We start from the raw sequence: 21,780 nt of genomic DNA on the forward strand, positions 1-21,780 counted from the left end.
TAATGCCTCTATTCCTTCCCTAGGTCTGACGGGAACGCAGGACTACCAGCTTGCCCCAGCAATAGACCTACCAGGTTGTATACTATATACACTAAAGCCCTTTCCCGGGCCCCTGATTAGTATATGAGCACTACTAGGTCCTGAAGAATTGCCCTTAGGGCATGAAACATGTTGACCACACTTGAGGGTTGAACCGAGACCAACCTAATTCTTTTTTGGATCTCCATACCCCTCATTGCACTTTTTATTAGGGTGGCTTACCACATGAATAAAGGTTACTTAGTGGACTAACCAACCCTTTTTAAAACTCACTCTACGCTCACTACCACTTTTTTAAGTCCCTCACACATCATCAAGCCACGGCAAGGAACAAAAGATCTCCACAAAAGTGTAACACTTGCTGTTACCCGTCAGGCATTGCAGCGCCAGCTTGACGCAGGAGCAGGAAGCCGATGATGATACAACACCACAAGGGCTTAATGAAATAAGTCATCTAGCCTATTAGTTGTGTGAGGTTTCTTAGTTCCGACAAGGGACCTGACTGGTCCCCTGAATACCGGCTACATCAGTCAACCTAGAGAGAGCGATACCCCCCCCCTTTTATAAGATGCTTCCCAGGGGAACTTTGTACAACTCTTTGGTTACATGTTGTTAGGACAGGTACACTGGACCCCTTTAAATATCGTCCCCATTCTGTCCCCCTTTGTTGTATAAGTAATATGAGGGGTTCCAGAACTTTCTGGTCCACTCTAGACCCTCTGGTCCTAGGTTATAAATATTGGAATGTTGTGCGGCCATTTTGTAGAGAGAGCTGAGCTGAGGAGAGGTGGTACTCAGGTCAAGGGCGAGCTGGAGTCCAGGCTGAGGAGCGAGGAGGTGGGCGCGCGGTAGAGGGTCTAACAGCCTCTGGGGGCTGCTTCCTCTTTACTGTCTGATACCCCCCCTCAACCGTGGATCTGACCCGGCAGAGCCGTCTCCTCACGACATACCTGCGGTACCAGAGAAGAGAGACTTTCCCCCAGTAAGGATCGCTAGAAAAGATCTATGTAGATCTGAAAAGTAAGCGTGTCTGGGACTGCCTTATATCGGGGATTACCACAAAAAGAACTCCTGTGTAGTCAATTCCCTACCTGGTGGTGTCTAAAGGCAGGGCATAGAGATTCCCCTCAGCGACTGTGAGCCTGGCCAGAATCTGCCCCCCCTCTCTCTTCGTGGCTGTAGACTTACCAAGGCCGACCTGAGCTCCCAGTGAGAGCCGTAGGTGAAGTAGCCGAGGGCGGGTGAGAGACGGCCCCGTGCAAGACTTGATCTCCGACGGAGAGAAGCCTTCGAGTCCGCAGGATGTTCTGTCATCGGAGCTGACCCGGCGCTGAGGATTTGAGCCCGGAAGGGGAAAGGCAAGAGTGAGAGAGGCCGGGAAGGGAGGAGCCCGGACCTCCGAGGGGCGTGGAGAGGAAGGTACTCACAAGCACTGAGGCACTCCAGTTACCACGGACTCTCCCTGTATGGATGTGGCCGCCTTTAGCATACCGGGCCAGAATTAACCCCTACACTCCCAGGTTTGTCGCCATGATCCCTCAGACTGCTGGCATCGGCCGGATGGTCCGGTTGTAAAGTAAGCAGGGTAGCAGGCTGGGAAACAGAGGATATTGAATCCTCTCTGAGAACTCTCCCTTCACGCATAGCAGGCCGGAAAACTGAGGGAGAACTGTGGCATCATCATAACACAGTGTTAGTTAGGGAAAAAGAACTGAATGTAGCAGTGCTTTCAAGGGAGGAGGGTTAACACCTTTGAATGTACGCTAACTTTGACAACCCTCTCCCTACGCTTATGTGAAAGTGAGAAGAAGGTGAAACTAAATGGGAAACTGCATTTAGGGTGCCATGTTGTTGCAATCCACTAATGTCATTGGGGACTTTTCTTTGATGTATGCTAGCGGCTAATATTTACTGACTTTGGCTATGGTGCTTTAGCAATGGACAGTGACGAAATCTCCCACTAGCCTGAGTCAAATTTGAGTAAGCCAATACTTGTATGGGATGTGGTTGGAACCTTTTTGCCCTGACGTAAAACAAGGGCTAAAGGGAGATTCTTAGTCAAATGAAAGTTGGAACATGGGGTGTAAACTCAGAGTCAAGTACACTATGAGTAAAATGGTGAGATGTTAATGTAAAATAACTGCTGGAAGCCTGAAATGCCAAGAGTTTCCCTGAGTTCTTTTGTTTTTGGTGAATAAGTGTAACATGTAAGACAAAACAAAGTGGTGCTCTATTTATGCAAAGAAGTAAAGGTGGAAGTGCTTAATGCATTATAAGGTTGAACTACTGAAGGAGTAAACCTATCAAAAGATTTCTATAAAGCATTTCTATTTTTCTAACAAGGTGTGGTGTCTTCTTTCAGTGGATGGGCGCTGGGTTACTGTGATAAGTGCGACGCAAGCATAACACGATTGCCTTTGAGATAAGTCCTTTCACTCTGTGCCAGGCTACCCTATGTGGACTGGTGACCCCAGGTCCAACAGAGAGTATATGTATGAAACACATTAGAAGAAGCATCTACTGCAGGAAAAGTAACCCAAGAGTAAAAGATCTCAAATGGGTAAGCTACCTCCGCACTCACCACAAAAATTACCGCCATGCCCTCCAAAGGGACGGTATACGTTTGCAAATGATTGCGTACCGCAATGCGACTATGCAGCGTATATCCACTGCGTCTGCCATTACGAAACAGAAAAGTCCGGTTCTAGACCAAACTGCGTAGCACAACTGGGTAGTAGTTCGAAAAGAAAACCGTTTTGATAGATTCAAGCTTAAAAAGACCTATGTAACTATAGGTAGGTTTATCCGTCACCACCGTTATCCGGAAACAATGGTGAAGGCGTTAAGGACTGATAGTAGCGGGGGCGTGGCATGGCCGCTGAGCGTAATGGCTGCTTGAATCTGCAGCTCTGCCAGCCGAGCTGAATATCCGACATAAATCCGACCCTAACACGGTACACCTCGGCTCCACCAGATGGGTGAGACTGTGTGGGCGCCCGGCAGCCGCTGTAGGTAAAATCAGGACAGCACAGGAAGATCTGGAGATGTGGCGGCGAACAAGGGCTGGATCTGGAAGTGAGGCCTGGACGAGCGGCTGAAGCCGGGCCCTCAAGTAGCGGAGCCGGCTGTGGAGGGGGAGCAGCGGCTTGGGCGCTGCCCGCTTGGCGCTGCGGGATGTGAGGTGATGGACGCACGTAGCATCAAGCAGCGTGTTAAAGGCATCTGGCTCCACTCTGCACTGGCGGAAAAGACGGCTCGACAAGCGGAGGGAGAATCAGAAACTAGATGGTGGAGGGAAGACAAGGTGAGACGAGGGCCGATAGCATCTGAGGAGCTGCAAGCGTGTAAAAGTGATTTCGCTTTCTGGGTGACGACGCAACCTGTATGTGGGACCTGACAGAGTGAGACGGCTGGTTCGGGAAAGTTTGGATTAATGGGATGTGAGGAGCACCGCGCCAATACAGAGATCGTCTGAGGAGAGGGCGGCCGCCATTTTGTATTCCCGGTGCTGCGGATCTACTGTGGTCCGAGGAAAAGGCAGCGGAAATAAATAAGTAAGGGTGCAGGAGGCGACTGCAGACATTTCGGTTTGGATTGCAGGGGAACACGCGCTCCTGGTAACTCATAACACCCATCAGGCTAATGTTGTGCTCTGCATGCGCCCCGCAGAGTAGTCACGTTGAGGGGACTGCACAGCGCTAGTGGATCCGAACAAGTGTTGACGGCGTGCAAACACTGTGCAGTGAGCTGGGACAGGTCTGGGACCCTAACAGACAACCCGGGAAGAGAGAAGGTACTCTGAGGAGCTGCACAGTGATACACTGACCCCTCCAAGCGAACCTGATTGGGCCCCCGGTCATTCATTTATTGGCGATCTGTGAGGCGTGAGAGACGGCGGCTACTGCCACAGACCACCATCAGGGGAGCCCAGGAAGAGAGTTGTGCCATTTGTGCGGGCTGTGTGGCGACGACGATTTGTGCATGAGAGGTGAGCTCTGGGCATTGGTACTGCCACTGCTGCGCAGGTTGTACTCTGTGTGCTGGGGAGGTTAAGGAACTACCACCATTGCGGCTGAGAGCGGCCTTGCTCCGACCTACAATCCTTGTGACCCACACAGGGTCCTGAGCCAGCCTAAGGGAGAGACTGTGTCACACTGCTGAGCCGCTATACTGGGTTGGAGGGCGCTCCAGCGCTTGTTCACAATGGGGAAGCTGGAAACTAGACAGCCAAAAATAACGTTTGAAAAGAAGACGAATAAACAACAAGATGCGGGGGCAGCGGAGCGTGAACAGGGAGAGGACGGAGTGCAGGATCAGATGCCGACTGACTATGTGAAAATTGCAAAAAACACAGTTGATGGACAGAAGAAAAGTGCAAAAAACACAGTTGATGACGATGTGAAACACATGTTTCAGGAACTAAAGGCTGGGCTGCAGGGCATCGATTCTAAAATGGACACTTTGCGGAGCGCATGGATAGGATCACGCAAGGAATGGACAAGCAGGAGGGAAGAGGCGGTGTCCTGGAGACAAGAGTCACAGAAACTGAGGAGGGTCACACGGAGATAGAGAAGAAAGTGAAAGGCATGGACAAAGTTTTAGCCTTGATTCAACAGAAGAATGAGGACTTGGAAGCGAGATCAAGACGTAACAACATACGTATAACAGGCATTGCAGAATCAACAGACATTCCAAACATGGCGCAATATGTGGAAACTATGTTTAAGGGCATGTTTGGGACCGATTTGTCCACCATGTTCCTCATAGAAAGGGCTCACAGGTCGTTGGGTCCTAGGCCCAAGCCAGGCGCAATGGAACAACCCATATTGGCACGAGTGCTAAACAACAGGGACCGTGACACAATCTTACGCTTGGCCAGAGAAAAGGGAGCAATTCAATATAACGGAAATAACGTAGTGTTTTATCCAGATTTCACCCTACAGGTACAAACAGCTCACAGGGAATTCATCCCGGCGAAAAGGATTTTCCAGCAGATCGGCACGAAATACGCCTTGCTATATCTGGCCAAATTGAGGGGCCAAGGTCCAAGCAGACCCACCTTCTTTGTTGACCCTGGTGCTGCACTTGCATATGCTAAGCAACAAGTGAAAGAACACCGCAATCAGACGAACTCGGACAACGCCACATCTGGAAACAGACTGAGTGACATTGAATGACTTGGTACAATATGAATAATACAGCAGATACTAGGCATGTGTACACCTGTGCCAAGTCAAGCCCAAAAGGGAGCTGATTCAAAATGGGAGGGTGAGTGGGGTGCCCATTTCAGGAGGACATTCAGAAATTTCACCGAACATCACTCGGGAACTATGATTAAGGATGGGGCCTTGAGGGGTATACGTGGTGCGAGCAGCTCGGCCACCCCGTCAAGAGTACGGGGGAGAACGGCGGTCACTCTGCATGCCCCAAGGGATGAGTCCCATGTACCAATACATGATGCTATGGAATGTATGGTTTGGGGTATTGGGGGGGACAACACAACCTGATTGGGAGGTTGGTGTGGGTGGGGGGGAGGGGATGTTGGGACACGAATTCACAAGATAAGGATAATTGGGGTGGATAATGCTCAGCCAGTTCGGGGGGACAGAGCGGCAGGGATACACGATGTTTGGTTATGTTTGCTGCCTGATTGGCCTCACAGTTACACTAGCTCGAAACTTCAGATCAAGTGCAATACCACACATAGGTCTTCCGGGGTCTGGCTGTAGTCACTCTGAGAGAATGTATGACCTGGCTCGCTGCTGCATACGGAAATGGCTGACTGAGTTGGGAGGCCTAATTGTAGCTTGTTTTACGTATGATGGGGTCCCTTAATAAGACGGTTAATTGTCTATCCTGGAATATCCGAGGGCTGAACGACAGAAGGAAAGCGAGATTAATTCACTCATACCTGATGCGCCATGAGGTAGATATCTGTTTATTGCAGGAAACTCATTTGGCCTCTACCACCACTAACATGCTTAAACACTACAGATGGGGTGAGATTGTTGAAGCACCTTTTTCAAACTATACTAGAGGGGTAGCCCTCCCCATACGCAGAGGTTTACAATGGAAAACTCACACATCCATAATAGATAAGGAGGGTAGATATATTTTACTGCTAGGAACACTGTGTGCTACTCCGGTACTGATTGTCTATGTGTATGGGCCAAATGTGGATAGTCCGAGTTTCTTCAGCACACTGTGGCAAAAGGTCAAGTCATGTGGCCAGGCGGCGATATTATGGGGCGGAGACCTGAATGTGGTCCTATCCTCCGAGGTGGACAGACAGGGTACGGCCCGTGAGCACCACCCTAGAGCTGCAGGCTTTCTGAGAGATCTGATGATTGAAGAATGGCTGGTGGATGCCTGGAGAGCTCTACACCCGGATGGACGCGAGGACACGTGTGTGACTGCACATAGAAATGCATGGTCCAGGATTGATTATTGGTTGATGTCCAGAGATCTACATGCACGTCTGGCAGTGGCAGAACATCTGCCAAGGTCCTTTTCTGATCATGCGCCTGTGTGTGTACGCTTGAAGATTCCTCCACAATACATACGTCCTTTTAGCTGGAGATTTCCCTCGGGAGCATTGCTGGACCAAGTGTTTAGGGAAGAACTGAGGGCAAAACTGTCTGAATACTTTGAATTAAATGAAGGCACGGTGGACTCACCAGGTGTCCTGTGGGAGGCGTTCAAGGTGGTGACCCGAGGCAGCTGCATGGCGCTAAAAACAGGGGTGCTTAGATCTATACAGAACACATTGAGTAGCCTAGAGAAGGATATTGCGAATCTAGAGAGAAGTAATAGGTAAAGTCCATATCCGTTCACTCAAGCAGAAATTAGAATCAAACTAACGGCCTTCCAAGAAGAAGCTGAAAGGGAAACAGCGTACCTTAATAAATACGCACAAGCTAGGCGGTATGGGGAGGGGGACAGAGCAGGGAAGACATTAGCCGCATTGCTACGAGCGCCACGCGGGGCAGAATATATAACAGAATTACAAGGATCGAGCGGCGAGACGGTGAGAGAACCACAGGCCATATTGCATATAATGACGGAATACTACAGAATGTTATACACCACTCGCACAAATGCTAATGAGACTGACATAGCAGATTATCTGGACACGATAGCGTTGGCCTTGTTTAATGATGGAGCCAGACGATACATGGACCAGTCTTTCACAATAGAGGATGTTAGAGAAGTGATTGCTGGAATGCCGGCTGACAAAGCCCCGGGTCCGGATGGACTGACGGCTGCGTTCTACAAAGAGTATATAGACATAGTTGCTCCAAGACTGCATCAGGTGTATAAGGAGGCCACCTACACTCAGAGAAGCCATGATAATTACTCTTCAAACCTGATAAAGACCCGATGTACCCAGAGTCCTACCGCCCCCTCTCCTTAATTAATCTGGATGCGAAAATATACGGCAAATTGCTGGTAGAAAGACTGAAACCCAGGCTACCGCAGATAGCGCTCTCGGATTAGTCGGGATTTGTGCCTGGTCGCGCCACATCACATAATTTGAGAGTTCTCTTCGGCCTACTCCATTATTTAGACCCTAGTGTGCAGGCAGCTGCCGCTTTACTGGATGCCACTAAGGCATTTGATTCCCTAGAGTGGAAGTTTTTATTTGCTCTGTTTTCCCGCATGGGGTTTAGCACGATATTTATTCAACAGATCACGCTCCTCTATGCGTCTCCTACGGCACGGCTGACAGTCAACGGTCAGATTTCGGAACCGTTTGGAATAACCAGGGGCAAGAGACAGGGCTGTCCTCTGTTGCCGCTGCTCTTCGCCATAGCCACAGAAACCCTTGCGCGCGGCTGCGACAACACCACACTCATCGCAGTATTGGCTTCACCTCTAGAGGACTGCTCGTCTCGATGTACGCAGACGACATGACCATTTATATGACTAAGCCTGCAGAACACTTTGACCCACTGATGAGGGAATTCATACGGTATGGGGGCCTCTCAGGCATAGAGGTCAATTGGACCAAATCTGTAATGATGCCCTTGACTGATGGCATCACTAGGTGCAGTACAGAATTTCCCATAGCCTGGACAGACGACAGTGTTAAGTATTTGGGGATTTGGTTCAGTAGATCAGTACAGGAAATATGGTTAGCAAATTATGGAAAAGTGGTGAACTGGATGGAGGGAAAAGTGCAGAGATGGAAAAATGTGCCTCTCTCCCTGACGGGTCGAATAGCTATAAGTAAAATGGTAATTCTACCCAAACTGTTATATTTATTCGTGAATATCCCTATTCCCCTCAACGCCCACTTTTTTAAACGGCGGCGAACTGTGTTTCTGGAGCTAGTTTGGGCAGGACGTCAACCTAGAGTTTCATGGAAGCTATTGACACTACCATTCAGCCAGGGTGGGCTAGCTGCTCCAGACTTTGAACTATATGCGTTCAGTGCTCAGGCGCAGTTCTTGCATTTTTGGCAGCACCCCATCCCATACCAACCGCATGTAGCGATTGAGATTGACATTGCTTCTCCAACCCCACTGAATACGACGGCTTACCACCCTTACAAGAAATCCCCATCGGACATAAACACAGTCGAAGTGACTAGATGGGCCTGGTCGAAAATAGCACACAGGGCGGTTGTGTCGGAGCTTTATGCTCCGTCGATGCCGCTGGGAGGTAATCCTCTGCTGAGACCTCTAACGGACAAAGCGGTGACGGAGAGAGCGCGTAATCATGGCTTAAAACTTGCAGGAGACTTATACCCTGCTGATGAATTTCTGACGCTGCAACAGATGTGCGCAGCGGAGGAACCGACGGCCTCGGACATGTTGCTCTATTACCAGCTGAGGGCCGCATGAAAAGCTAGATACCCAGAGTTCCCGAAGGCGCCTCCCCCGTTACCGGCGCTGGAAGATGTATTGTCTAATAGCTCTCCTCGAAAACTGATCACTCGTATTTACAGGAACACACAGGAGCACTCACCAATATTTGTGTGCACATCCAGTACTGAGTGGGAAAGGGAATCAGGCACGGCAATTAGTGAAAAGCAGTGGGCATTTTGTTGCTGGCAGCTTGAGAACCTAATTATAGGCTGAGGCTAATACATTTTAACTTTTTGCATAGAACTTACCGCACGCCTAAACAGCTTCATCGAATGGGTCTTCAGGCTGATGCGAATTGTTGGAGATGTGGAGCTGCCGATGCGAACTTCTTCCATCTGACATGGGGGTGTAGGCATATTGCGCTCTATTGGGAGGAAATCTTAGGATACATCGGGAGGATTATAGAAGTGGACTTGAGGCCGAGTCCATTGCTGGCACTGTTGGGTTTTGTTCTGGAGATGCCACGAGGGTCTCGTAAGCTGACCGCTTTGCTGCTGCTGCCGGCTAAACGACAGGTAGCTTTACATTGGAAGAAAGCAGCTCCTCCTGCAGTGGCAAGATGGATCCAATCGGTCACATACTGAGGGACCAACTGACTAATTATTGGGAACTTATGCCAGCTAGAACACGGCCTCTGGACATTTGGGAACCATTTGCAGAATGGGTGGGTCGCGGTGGCGCGGAACAGTGAGCATGTTCGATTGAATGGGAGTGCTTGTCTGTGGGATGTGAGTAGTGTAATGTGCAAAAGACATGAATCTGGCGCGGATGTTCGTACTTGTGGACTATCAATAGGGGGAGGGTTGAGGGAAGTCTGAGACTGGGAGGATTGATCACAGCTAGAGCCAGAGGACTTATTTAGATATGATGGAGAACCAAATGGGTAATTTGCAGCCAGGCTTGGATGTGGTATTAAGTATTAAGCATTAGTGACAGTTCACAGCTTCACCTGAACAATATTAACATGCGTTTACGCACAGGCAGAAGATACAGTATGGTAACACCTCAGATTCGCCACCGGACTGCACTGGTTGTCGGAAATATGGCTGTGTTAACGCACCTAAATGCTTGGATATGTCATGCTGCCGGCCTGCGGGTTGTAGGCTACAAAAGCTGTGTGAGTTGTGACATTGGCAATAAAGGTTTTTAAAAAAAAGAAGAAGAAAAAAGGACTGATAGTAGCACTACTCAAGCGCCTCGTATATACGACCAAACGTTGGGCGCCATGTTGCAGGGATTCCGTTCCTATACAGAACTGTGCATAGAGACCTAGGACCTAAGTGAATTAGGGTACACCAAACTCACCTTAGTACCTAACATCCCCTACCAGACTAGCATCAGTGACTCATCGGTTCTTCGTCCTATAGTGAAAACCCCAATGATTAGTCAACCCAGAACATGAAACTTAGGATTCCTCAGGTAAGGTGGAAACAAGAACACTCTTTCATTATACTATCATATCAGTCCAAAACAAGGAGTAAATGAGACACAAATAAGTTTGAAATGTTTATTTCTAACAACGTGTTCTAATGAGCAGCATCTTTGCTAGTATAAGTAAACGTATTATAAAAAGCAAGGTTGTCAGCATTGTTACTGCTCCATAAAATACAAAGGGAGAAAGCATGTTATAATGCTAAAGGGAAACAGGTTATACATATACCTATATTTCGCCCTCCCTAGATAGCAAGTTATTTTATAACTAATTAAGGTCTCACAGGTTTACATGGGTGGCCCCATACCTCTGGTAATCAGCAGGAGTGGATCACATCATATTCTCCTCAAGCTCTCAGCACACGAATGTTCTCCAAGTGTGTCTATTCATGCCCACCCAGTGCATTATTAAACGTGCCGAACCTCAGAGGTGGCCACAGCTGCATACATGTGATGGATAGAACGTGCGCTGATCAGTTAGAACAACAACCTCAGTGTCTAAGATAACCTTGACGGTGTCAGCGCATACTGTGCAGACTAAACTATCGAAGCAGGCTAGAAATGCAGCAAAACAAGTTATTCTCATGTGAAGCAAAGCATCTATCGTTTCTCTAAACACCAGCGCAGAGTATGTCATGTGCAAAGCAGAGCAGGCAAGGAAAAATGGTGTTTAAACTTCTAATAAGCTCATGCTAACTTAACACTATATAAATGTACGGGTCATCTCCACGACACTTTGTTGAACTAAAACACTGTGGTGTTTCTGTCTAACTCACTCCAAAGTTAGACTGCTGAAAAGACTCGAGGCCAACTATCTACAAACAACCCAAATCAACGTAAGTTTCTACACTTTTTAGTTTTACTGGAGCAATATATATTTAATGGCCGAATATCAATCAATACTGAGACAAGATGTCCGTGTCTCTTCCCGTTTTTTCCACTACAGGCCCAGCCTTAAAGTTCTTGAGAAACCTGACTGAGTCTCTTTACTGATAAAGGTACTTCACCCACTACAATAGTTAATAGTCTCAATAGCGAGAAAGAGCCCATATTTATTTGTCCATTCTATTAAACCAACAGGTTACACCGTGCCCAGCCCTGACGAAAATCCAGCGACATAACAAACAACTTTTCCTTTTCATTCACAAAGGGACATTCACTAGTCCATGTCTAACTAGTTTTCTGAGGACGCCTTCACCTAAAGATTTAGCCCCACAGAAAAACTGCCCTTGTGACAGCAGTCCTAACTAAGGCGTTAAGTAGCAGGCTTCAGGATTGCTTGTTGTAGCTGATTATGTTGGTGTAATTATTAGATGTTATTTAATTTTAGTAACATTATTGTTGTAGCTTGAAGAATTCATGTCTATTCTTCAACTGTTAATTGTTTAAAAATATTGGATGTAAACGGATTGTGTTGCGCTCAGACATATGTACTTGTAAAAAGCATTTAAGTACATAAAAAATGTATGTGATAAAAGTCAAATTTGGCTATGAACAGTATGGTCAAGACACTAAGTCTGCTTATATAAATAGCAGCATTCTAAAGTAGTACCTAGGGGATCTTCTTTCTTTCTAAATACTTTCTAAAAGTGGCATTTGCAAACGCGCAATTTAAAAACCATCTTTAGTAAAATATGAGTTCAGAGAGCCTAAATTTTATTTTTCCATCTTATCCCTATGGGAAGATATGCTTAAGAATGTTACAAAGCATTCCTCATTCTGTCCTATGGGGCAAGCTAGCCTTTCAATAGTGAAAAACGAAATTGGCAGTATTTCACTATCAGGACATGTTACACACATCAGTACATGTCCTACCTTTCACATACACTACACCTTGCCCGGGGGGTACCTTGAGCCAACCATAAGAGTGTCCTATATGTAAGAAAAGGGAAGGTTAGGGCCTGGCAAGTGTGCGCACTTGCCACGGCGACATGGCACTTAGCAGACTGCGCACAGGCATTGCAGTGGCAGGCCTGAGACATCTTTTTAGGGCTACTCATGTGGGTGGCAGAATCAGTGCTGCACTAGTAGTATTTGATTTACCAGCACCGGCACACCCAGTGCATTTTACTAGGTACTGACCAGTAAATCCAAACCTGCCAATCAGGGAGATCCAATCATATTAACAATTTACACAGAGAGCATATGCACTTATGCACGGATTAGCAGTGGTAAAGTGCCCAGAGTCCTAAAACCAAGAACAACAGATCATGAAAAAAATAGGAGGTGGAAGCAAAATGTTTGGGGATAACCCTGCAAAAAGGGCCACATCCAACAACCCTCAAGACCTGGGTGTTCGAATAAGCCTACAGGACCTGCAAGCGCCTGGATAACCTATTGGGCGATTAGCCGCGCTTTATAAATCCTGCTCGATTGAAGCCTTGATCACTGTGGAATTAACAGTTAGCCTTTCATAAACAAGCGAAGCGAAGCGACCAGTTTTTTTATAGCCTCTATCCAAGTATCGATGTCTTCAAGATGGTGACACACTGACCTATCAATTGCTCCTACTGTCCATTCAAGGACTGAGGATTTAACTTCGTATTCTCCCCGCTGCGTTTCTTTGGTCACCAGATGGGTCCGTACAGTTCAGTAGTTTTATGTTTTTTATGTTATTTGGTGGGAGTCCAGTTGTAGAGGAGTGTGGTACAGCACTGTTGAATTTGTCATGACAGTTTATTATAGTAGACTCTGGAACAGGAAAAGGGCTTTGTCATGCTGCTTAGTGACAATGAGTCAGCTTTGTAAACAGGACACATCACTGGATGTGTTATCTCGTCACCACACCCATAAGTGACATTGTAGACCACATCAATCTACGTATGCGGGCATAGAGTTGATAAAATTGATACAAGGTCTCTTGTCTTGTGTTGATGGTTTAAAATTTGTCTTGTGCTTATATACATAACCAAAAGACACACAAATTATGGACGGAATTCGGAATAATTCAAACATTCACCCCCAGTCAAGTGATCTGGGTTAAATCCATTGTTCTTTTGCTCACCATGCCAAGCCAGTTAAGACTTAACCATATTCAAATCATTGGCCCTGCTCCTCATGGGTACAGTCCAGCTTGAACTTTCAAGGCAGGTCCTCCCTGGACCAGAAACAAGCATACTGGGACCGGTTTAGGGTATCACCCCTCATCAGTCATCTTGAATCCAGTGTACAGTGAGCCCGGGACCCACGTCTAGGCATACCCGTGGCCCTTTATATGGTTTCTCCCCAGGGTGGGCTTTCCCATGATACATTGGCTGTGAGGTGCCTTTCTAATAAATGCCTTGTCACTTTCTGTACATTCATACAGATACTTCATTAAAAACACTTTGTCACATTCTCCAGGAACTCGCCCAGAGATCTGCAAAGCCATCCGTTACTTCATCACCTAGCTCGCCATTGCCTCTGAACACTACATATTCATAGCAGATCTCAGCTTCCACAAGGAAGACCTTAGCGACGTCAGCACTGCCAACCTAATAGAAAGCATGAGCAACATCAGCCTCATCCAACTCGTCATCGACCCAACACAAATCGTTGGGCACACACGTGACTCCATCCTCATCTCCAGCGAACCAATCAAGTACCACCATGTCACAGAACTCACCTGGACCGACCAACTCCATTGTCCACTTCATCATCACAGGGCAAAATACTACGGCAACCAAAGCCAAACAACCCAGCGCAACTGGAAAACGTTCTCAGATGAGAACTGAAACACTCGCCATGCCAACTGACTGGACACAGCTCTAGACCTTAAACAGGCCCTCAGGAACTTCACAGACTGGATCACCGACTATGCCACCCCGACCAAGATCAGAGAATCGGCAAAGAGTGTCAACTTCTTTACCCTGGAACTTCAGACCTCTAAATGAAACTGTTGTTGGCTAGAAAGAAGATAGCGTACCAATAAGGATCCAGTGCACTACACCACCTTCAGGACATCGATCAACCACTACCACCTCCTCAAAGAAGAGAGCGCTCACATGCTGGATAAAGAACAGATCAAACCACAGCAATGAGCACTTCACCATCATGGAATTCAGCAACCCTGCAGCCACAGAGAATATCATAACTCCCTCCTAGGATCTGTGCTACACACTTGCTGACTACTTTCATTAGAAGATCGCGGTCATCTACAGGGACTTTGAACCTCAGCTCTCTGCAAGTGACAGCCTCGCCCTCCTCACACCCACTGACACTAACTCTGACCTCGGGCCACTTCCTGGGATACCCTCATTGCACAAGACACCACCTCTATAATGAACACAATGCACTCTGGGGTACCCGCTGATCCATGCCGCACCATATCTTTAACCTCAGGAGCAAGGTGATCAGATTAGAGCTCACAAACCCACATAACAGATCGATCGCCTTGGCCCCCTCTGCAGAAGAGTGGTAACATGTAGAAGTGAAACCCCTCCTAAAAAACATTCAGCAGACCTAGAGCAGCTGAAGAACTCCTGACTGATACCCCTGCTCTCGTTCCTGGCCATAGTCTTTGAGAGGACAATCAAGAGTACGCTGACCAGACACCTGGAGCACAACAACCTCCTGGACTCCTCCCATTCAGGCTTCCATGCCAATCAAAGCACAGAGACTGCCCTGATAGCAGCCACAGATGATATCAAAGCCCACCTGGACCTCAGTCAAAATACAGCCCCATCCTCCTCGACCTCTCGGCTGCCTTTGACATGGTCTCCCACCAGATCCTGATCGACAAGCTCCACCACATCGGAATCCAAGGAAATGCCCTGAAATGGATCGCCTCCTACCTCACCAGAAAAACTCTGAAAATCAGACTCCTGCCCTACTCCTGAGCCCAAGAACATCATCTGTGGTACCCCACAAGGATCCTCAATTATTCCCACCTTCTTCTACACTAACATGATACCCCCAGCCAACATTATTAGATCACACAGACTGAAAGTCATCTTCTACACCCACCTCACCAACTCCAGAGACAACTTACATAGGTGCCCGGCCAACATCACCGACTGGATGAAGCACAACTGCCTAAAACTGAACACAGACAAGACGGAAGTCCTCATCTTCAGTTACCAGGCATCTCCGTGGAGCGACGCATGGTGGTCAGCAGTCCCCTCCCTTACAGACCATGCCATGACTCACAATGCACATGTGCTGTAAGATCTTTAGATCTTGCAGCTCCCCATCAGCACCAGACAAATGATCACCCAAGCCCTGGTGACTAACTGGCTTGGCTACCTAAAAACTCTGTATGTAGGAATCAACACTAACTTCCAGAGACAACTGCAGACAATACAGAACTCAGCAGCAATACTAATCCTCAACCTCCTGAAGCAGACCCACATCACTCCCCACCTCAGTAAACTCAACTGGCTCCCAGTCTAGAAAAGAGGCAAGATACCGACCCATGCTTGTAAGGCACTCCACAACGAAGGATCGTCCTACATCAGCCAAAGTTTATTCTTTAACCAGCCCGCCAGACACCTGCATTCCACCTCCCTCTTGCTTGCTCACGTTCCCAGTGTCAAACCAGGCACGGAGGCTGCTCTTTCTCCCACCTGGCTGTAAAGACCTGGAATGAACTTCCCCTGCACTGGAGATCCGACTCATCAGTGAATCTGGAAAGAACTCAAGATCTGGCTGTTCAACTGATCAGCCCCTCCGGACAGCAACTCCTCCCCTGCGGCTTGAGAATCTCACAGATGATTTGCCGTGCTTAATAAATACCGATTGATTGATTTGAGTGCGCACATTAATATAGATTTTTCCCAGTGGGGACTTTGATGTTGTTTAGCTCTCCCTTGCTAACAAATGCCTTGCTACAATCAGTGCAGTCTTCAGGGTGGACTTTTGATGCTGCGTTAGCTTTCCATTTATGAATCAATGGTCACATTCAATACATTTATAGAGTTTCTGTCCTGTGTGAACATTCTGATATATTACATTTTGTTTTGTAATCAATCCCATGCCACGTTATATTTATTAATAGTGTTTCTCCCTAGTGTGGATTTGTTGATGTTAGCTTATTCTTCCTTGGAAGACTTTATTACACTCTAAATACATAGGATTTTTTTGCCATGTAGATTTTCAGACATCGCTTCAGTTGTCCATTTATTATGAATGCTTTGTGGTATTCAATACATACATTTTCTCTCTTGTGTGAACTTCTTGATTTTGTATTAAATTTTGCTTTGTGATGAATGCCTTGTCACATTCTGTAAATTCATGTGGTTTCTCCCCACAGTGGACTTGATATTGTTTTAAATCTCCCTTTATAATGAATAGCTTGTCACATTCAGTGAGGTTGAATGGTCTCTTTCCATTTGGTATAAGTTCTTTGTCACATTTTGTACAATGATATAGTTTCTCTCATGTGGGAACTTTCTGGTGTATTTTTAAACTTTGCTTTGTAATAACTGCTAAATCGCATTCAGTACAGCCATATCGTTTCTAACCAGTGTGGAATTTCTGATGTACTATTATGTACATTCATAGGGTTTCTCCCCTGTGTAGATTATCTGATGTTGCATAACAAGTGACTTTCTAATAAATGCCTTCTCACATTCAGTGCAGTTGAATGGTTTCTCCCCAATGTGGATTTTCTAATGTCGCTTCAGCTCTCCATTTGTTATAAATGCCTTGCCACATTCAGTGCATTCATACGGATTCTCCCCCAGTGTGGACCTTTTGATGTTGCTTTAGCTGTTTGTATTTTATAAATGCCTTGCCACATTCTGTACGTTCATACAGTTTCTCCCCAGAGTGGACATTTTGATGTCGCTTCAGCTCTCCATTTGTTATAAATGCTTTGTCACATTCGGTACATTGATATGGTCTCTCTCCAGTGTGGACTTTTTCATGTCGCTTCAGCCCTCCATTTGTTATAAATGCTTTGTCACGTTCGGTACATTGATATGGTCTCTCTCCAGTGTGGACTTTTTGATGTCCCTTCAGCTCTCCATTTGTTGTAAATGCTTTGTCACATTCTGTACATTGATATGGTTTCTCCCCAGTGTGGACTCTCTGATGTTCCATTAGGTGTGACTTTCTAATGAATGCTTTGTCACATTCGGTACATTGATATGGTCTCTCTCCAGTGTGGACTTTTTCATGTCGCTTCAGCTCTCCATTTGTTATAAATGCTTTGTCACATTCGGTACATTGATATGGTCTCTCTCCAGTGTGGAGTTTTTGATGTCCCTTCAGCCCTCCATTTGTTTTAAATGCTTTGTCACATTCTGTACATTGATATGGTTTCACTCCAGTGTGGGTTTTCTGATGTTCCAGTAAATGGTATTTTCTACTGTATGCCTTGTCACATTCTGTACATTTATATGGTTTCTCCCCAGTGTGGATTTTCTGATGTTGTTTTAGGTCTTCATTTGTCATAAATGCCTTGTCACATTCTGTACATGCATACAGTTTCTCCGCAGTGTGGATTTTCTGATGTAGCTTTAGAGCTCTATTTCTTATAAATGCCTTGTCACATTCTGTACATTGATATGGTTTCTCTCCAGTGTGGACTTTCTGATGTTTTATTAGATGCGACTTTCTAGTGTATGTCAGGCAACATTATGTACATTGATATGGTCTCTCTCCAGTGTGGAGTTTTTGATGTCGTTTTAGCTCTCCATTTGTTATAAATGCTTTGTCACATTCTGTACATTGATGTGGTTTCTCCCCAGTGTGGATTTTCTGATGTTGTTTTAGCTCTCCATTTGTTATAAATGCTTTGTCACATTCTGTACATTGATATGGTTTCTCCCCAGTGTGGATTTTATGATGTTTCATTAGATGTGACTTTCTAATGAATGCCACGTCACATTCTGTACATTGGTACGGTTTCTCCCCAGTGTGGATTTTCAGATGTTGGGTTAGCTTTTCATTTGTTATAAATGCTTTGTCACATTCTGTACATTCATACGGTTTCTCCCCAGTGTGGATCATTTGATGCCGCTTTAGACTCTCCTTCCATCTGAACAATTTATTACATTCTGTACATTTATATGGTTTCTCCTCTACGTGGACACGCTGATGCTGCACTGGGTCTTTCATTGCAAAGAACACGTTTTCACAGTCAGTCCATCTATCTGGTTTTTCTCCAGTATGAAGTTTCTTATGTCGCACTTGCTGTTTTTTGGCCTAATAAATGTTTTGTCACATTCTAGAAATTCATATGGTTTTTCTCATGTGTGTTCTTTCTGATACCAGGTTATCTCTTCCTTCGTAATCAGCACCTTAGACTTGCTTCAGTATGTCAGTGTGTTGTGTCTCCAATGTCTATCAGCTGATATCTAAGAGCCAAGTACAGACCTCATTGGGCATCTTGGGTTTTCTGCTGTAGAAAAAGACTTCGGCGAGGCATTAGCCTTCAAGGGAAGAGTTTTTGAGGCACACTGTTTTCACATCACTCCCCACACCAGTGATGTTTAATAGCTTTACTTTTGACATTCATTACTGCATTTATTTCACCTGTTAGATTAAGAAAAAGAAACAATCATTAAGCTTAAATGCAAAACCCATCAGAAAAACTCATTGGCATTTAATGATGCATTTAAGTGTTCATATAGACAAGTGCGTTGAAGAAATCCTAGATTCCACTTTCAATGTAAAGATGCAATAGGCAGAGTAAGGGCATACGATCTTTTTGTGATCCCCTTCTATTGAGGAGTGTGGACTCAAGGAGTAACCAAGAGACCAGAGACTGTTGCTTGTTCAGTGAGTGAGATCTTCTCCCAAGAGACACTACAATGTTAAATCCACAGCAACAAGATGCCGCCCTTCTTATCCAGGGAACGGTTCCTATTATCAAACGGCCTAACGAATAATGCAAGATGGAACCGGTTAGAAAACAGGTCTCTGGTTGGCAGAGGTATGCACCATGTCCAAGTAGGGCCAGCAATCCTAGTCAGGGTAAGTCACAAAACAATTGCAAATTATTCTGTGCTCACCCCCTGGTAGCTGGGCACAGAGCAGGCATGCTTAAAAGGCAATGTTTAAAGGGTTTGTGCAATAACTCATGCAACAACACAGTGAATACCTCACAAAAAGACTCAGTTTAGAAATATAGAGAACATGTATCTGAGTAAAACAAGTCCAAAACGATAAAAATCAATCAAGTAGAAGCTGCGATATTGAATGTTGAAGAAAAAAAAGGTAATAAAACAATTGAAAGCAGGTAACACTAAAAAAGGTTATTTCAGATTGGTCAAGAGGGACCGGTGCAAATTCAAAGTGCAGGCCGACTACAATGGAGCGCAGAAAGACTGCAGGGACCCATTTGGGCCCACTGAACACAGTACCTTGGAGCTTGGGGTGCAGTGTGCGTGGGGAGGCCTTGTGCCATCTAGCGGAAGAAACTTTGCAGGGCTTCGTGCTGCGTCACATCAGATTTGGCAGAGACTCAGCTGTAGAAACCACTTCTGAGGTCCAGAACTTGGAGGGGGCACCTCAGACACGGATAGGAAGGGAGAGTCCAGCAGCATCAGCAGAACTGCAGGAAGTCCTTTGTGTCTCTGACACTTGAGAAACAGGAGGCAAGCTAAAAAGCCCTTGGAGCACACTTTGGAGTGAAGACAGAGTCTAGCTCTCCTTCCAGGAGTCAGAGAGCTGCACTCCACAGGGCAACACACAGAAAAGCAGTTCTTCGTCAAAAACAATCCAATTGAGTCTTTTCTGCAGCACCCCAGTTCTTCTGACAGCGGTTCTGTGTAGATCCAGAAGTGACGGAGTTGACGGGGCCAGAGACTTAGCACTTACGTCCAAATGTGCCAATGATCTGAGGGAAACTCCAAAGAGTGGTTTTGAAGTGCACCAGTATCTCTTTCAATCCCAGCACTCACTCCAGACTACCAAAGGGAGTTATCAGTAATTTGTATGGGCCAGTTCACTACCCTGTGATGTGCAAGGGTGGGCCCCTTCCTCCCATCTTCCCAGGAAGACCCATCAGAATACAGATGGATGCAGATGGGTGCTAAATCACACCCAACCCCTGCACTGTCTGTGGCTGTCTAGACGGAATGCACAAAGGGGTCGGTCACCTAGCCCAGACGTGTATTAGAGACAGGGTATAAGGCACAAAGAGCAGTACAAGCATAGAAACGTCCACTTTCTAAAAGTAGCATTTTTAAAATAGGAATGTTAAATCAGTCTTTACCAGTAAAGAGGATTTATCATTACTATTCCAAAGATATGAAATATGAAACATGAAACGGCTACTCCTTTCCAATCAGGAATTACAGCTTATAGGTATTCTAAGGAATTCCCAGTTCTAGCCAATGAAAGTCGGCATTACAGCAGTGAAAACTGAATTTAGCTGTTTGTCACTACCAGGACATGTAAAACACAGAGTATATGTTCCAACTTTTACTTACATAGCACTCTCGTGTTGGTTTACCAAGGGCCATCCTTAGGGGCGACTAATATGTAAAGAAAGGAGATTTGAAGGCTTGGCAAGTAGTTTTAAATGTAAAGTTGATGTGGCAGTAAACTGCACACACACAGGCACTGCAGTGGAAGGCCTGAGACATGGTTTCAGGCTGCATATGTGGGTAGCACAATCAGTGCTGCAGACCTCTAGTAGCAAATAATTTGCAGACCCTGGGCACATGTAGTAACATAGATCTGAGTGACGCTGCAGGAATGCACCACAGCAGACACTCAATCTCCAACAAGGTATCCCCACCCCAGTTCTTTTAATACTTGATTTTTAATAAAATATTGCCCAAGGCATCAGCTGCGTGCCAGGTTTCCCAATGTACACCAAGCCAAACATAACAGCATTTAGACCAGAAGGAACGCATAGATTAGCCTGTCCACATGTTGACAGAGTGCACACTATACGTCTACCTGCTACAATTAGGTTAATAAACAAGCATTGGCACAACCAATAGGTCTCGCTTTTGGGACCTTATAAGTGTTTAGCAATTAAACAGTTTCTGTTTTTGCACCAAGGATACTGTGCTGCATAACTAAATACTTATAAGGTCCCAAAAGTGAGACATATTGGCTATGCTAATGCTTGTTTGCAGCGGTGGTTGAATGTGTAGGCAGAGCCTGACACTACGAAGGTTGCTGATTTTACAAGCGATGCCTGGGCTCACAGTTAGCACCAATTTATCTCAAGAATGGAACAAAGATAAAGAATGATGAATTATTTGAAATTCTCACATTCCAGTGGCAGGAAGGAACATTGAATATTGATTGTAGGCATACATGTGTGCCAAAATGAAGAAAAAAAACGACAATAGATTTAAAGTGGCCCTTAAAAATGTCAAACTCATTCAGAGGACAGTATGTGCTGAAATGTGACCACGTACCGAGGGATGTTTTCCAGCAGCCGCAATGGATGTCACCTGATAACAGACCGTCAGACCTTTTAATAAAATCCCAAACTCTAGTCTGTGAAAGGCAAAGCCAATATGAAAAGCAGCCGCTGGCTACTATGGCAACGTAT

General features: G+C 45.9%; 1 pseudogene across 1 annotated transcript in view; it reads right to left on the reverse strand.

Moving 5' to 3' along the window:
• Positions 1 to 10,402: 10,402 nt before the first annotated feature.
• Positions 10,403 to 21,780, reverse strand: part of LOC144806317 (uncharacterized) — a 91,028-nt pseudogene continuing 79,650 nt past the window's right edge. The window contains exons 2-4 of the transcript XR_013605762.1: positions 17,074 to 18,797; positions 16,859 to 17,009; positions 10,403 to 16,595 (exon numbers count right to left, since the gene is read on the reverse strand). The product of XR_013605762.1 is annotated as an uncharacterized LOC144806317 (transcript). The remainder of the gene's footprint in view (positions 16,596 to 16,858; positions 17,010 to 17,073; positions 18,798 to 21,780) is intronic.

The sequence above is a fragment of the Lissotriton helveticus genome, assembly GCF_964261635.1.
Source record: "Lissotriton helveticus chromosome 1_1 unlocalized genomic scaffold, aLisHel1.1 SUPER_1_unloc_62, whole genome shotgun sequence".
In the NCBI taxonomy this organism is placed as follows: domain Eukaryota; kingdom Metazoa; phylum Chordata; class Amphibia; order Caudata; family Salamandridae; genus Lissotriton; species Lissotriton helveticus.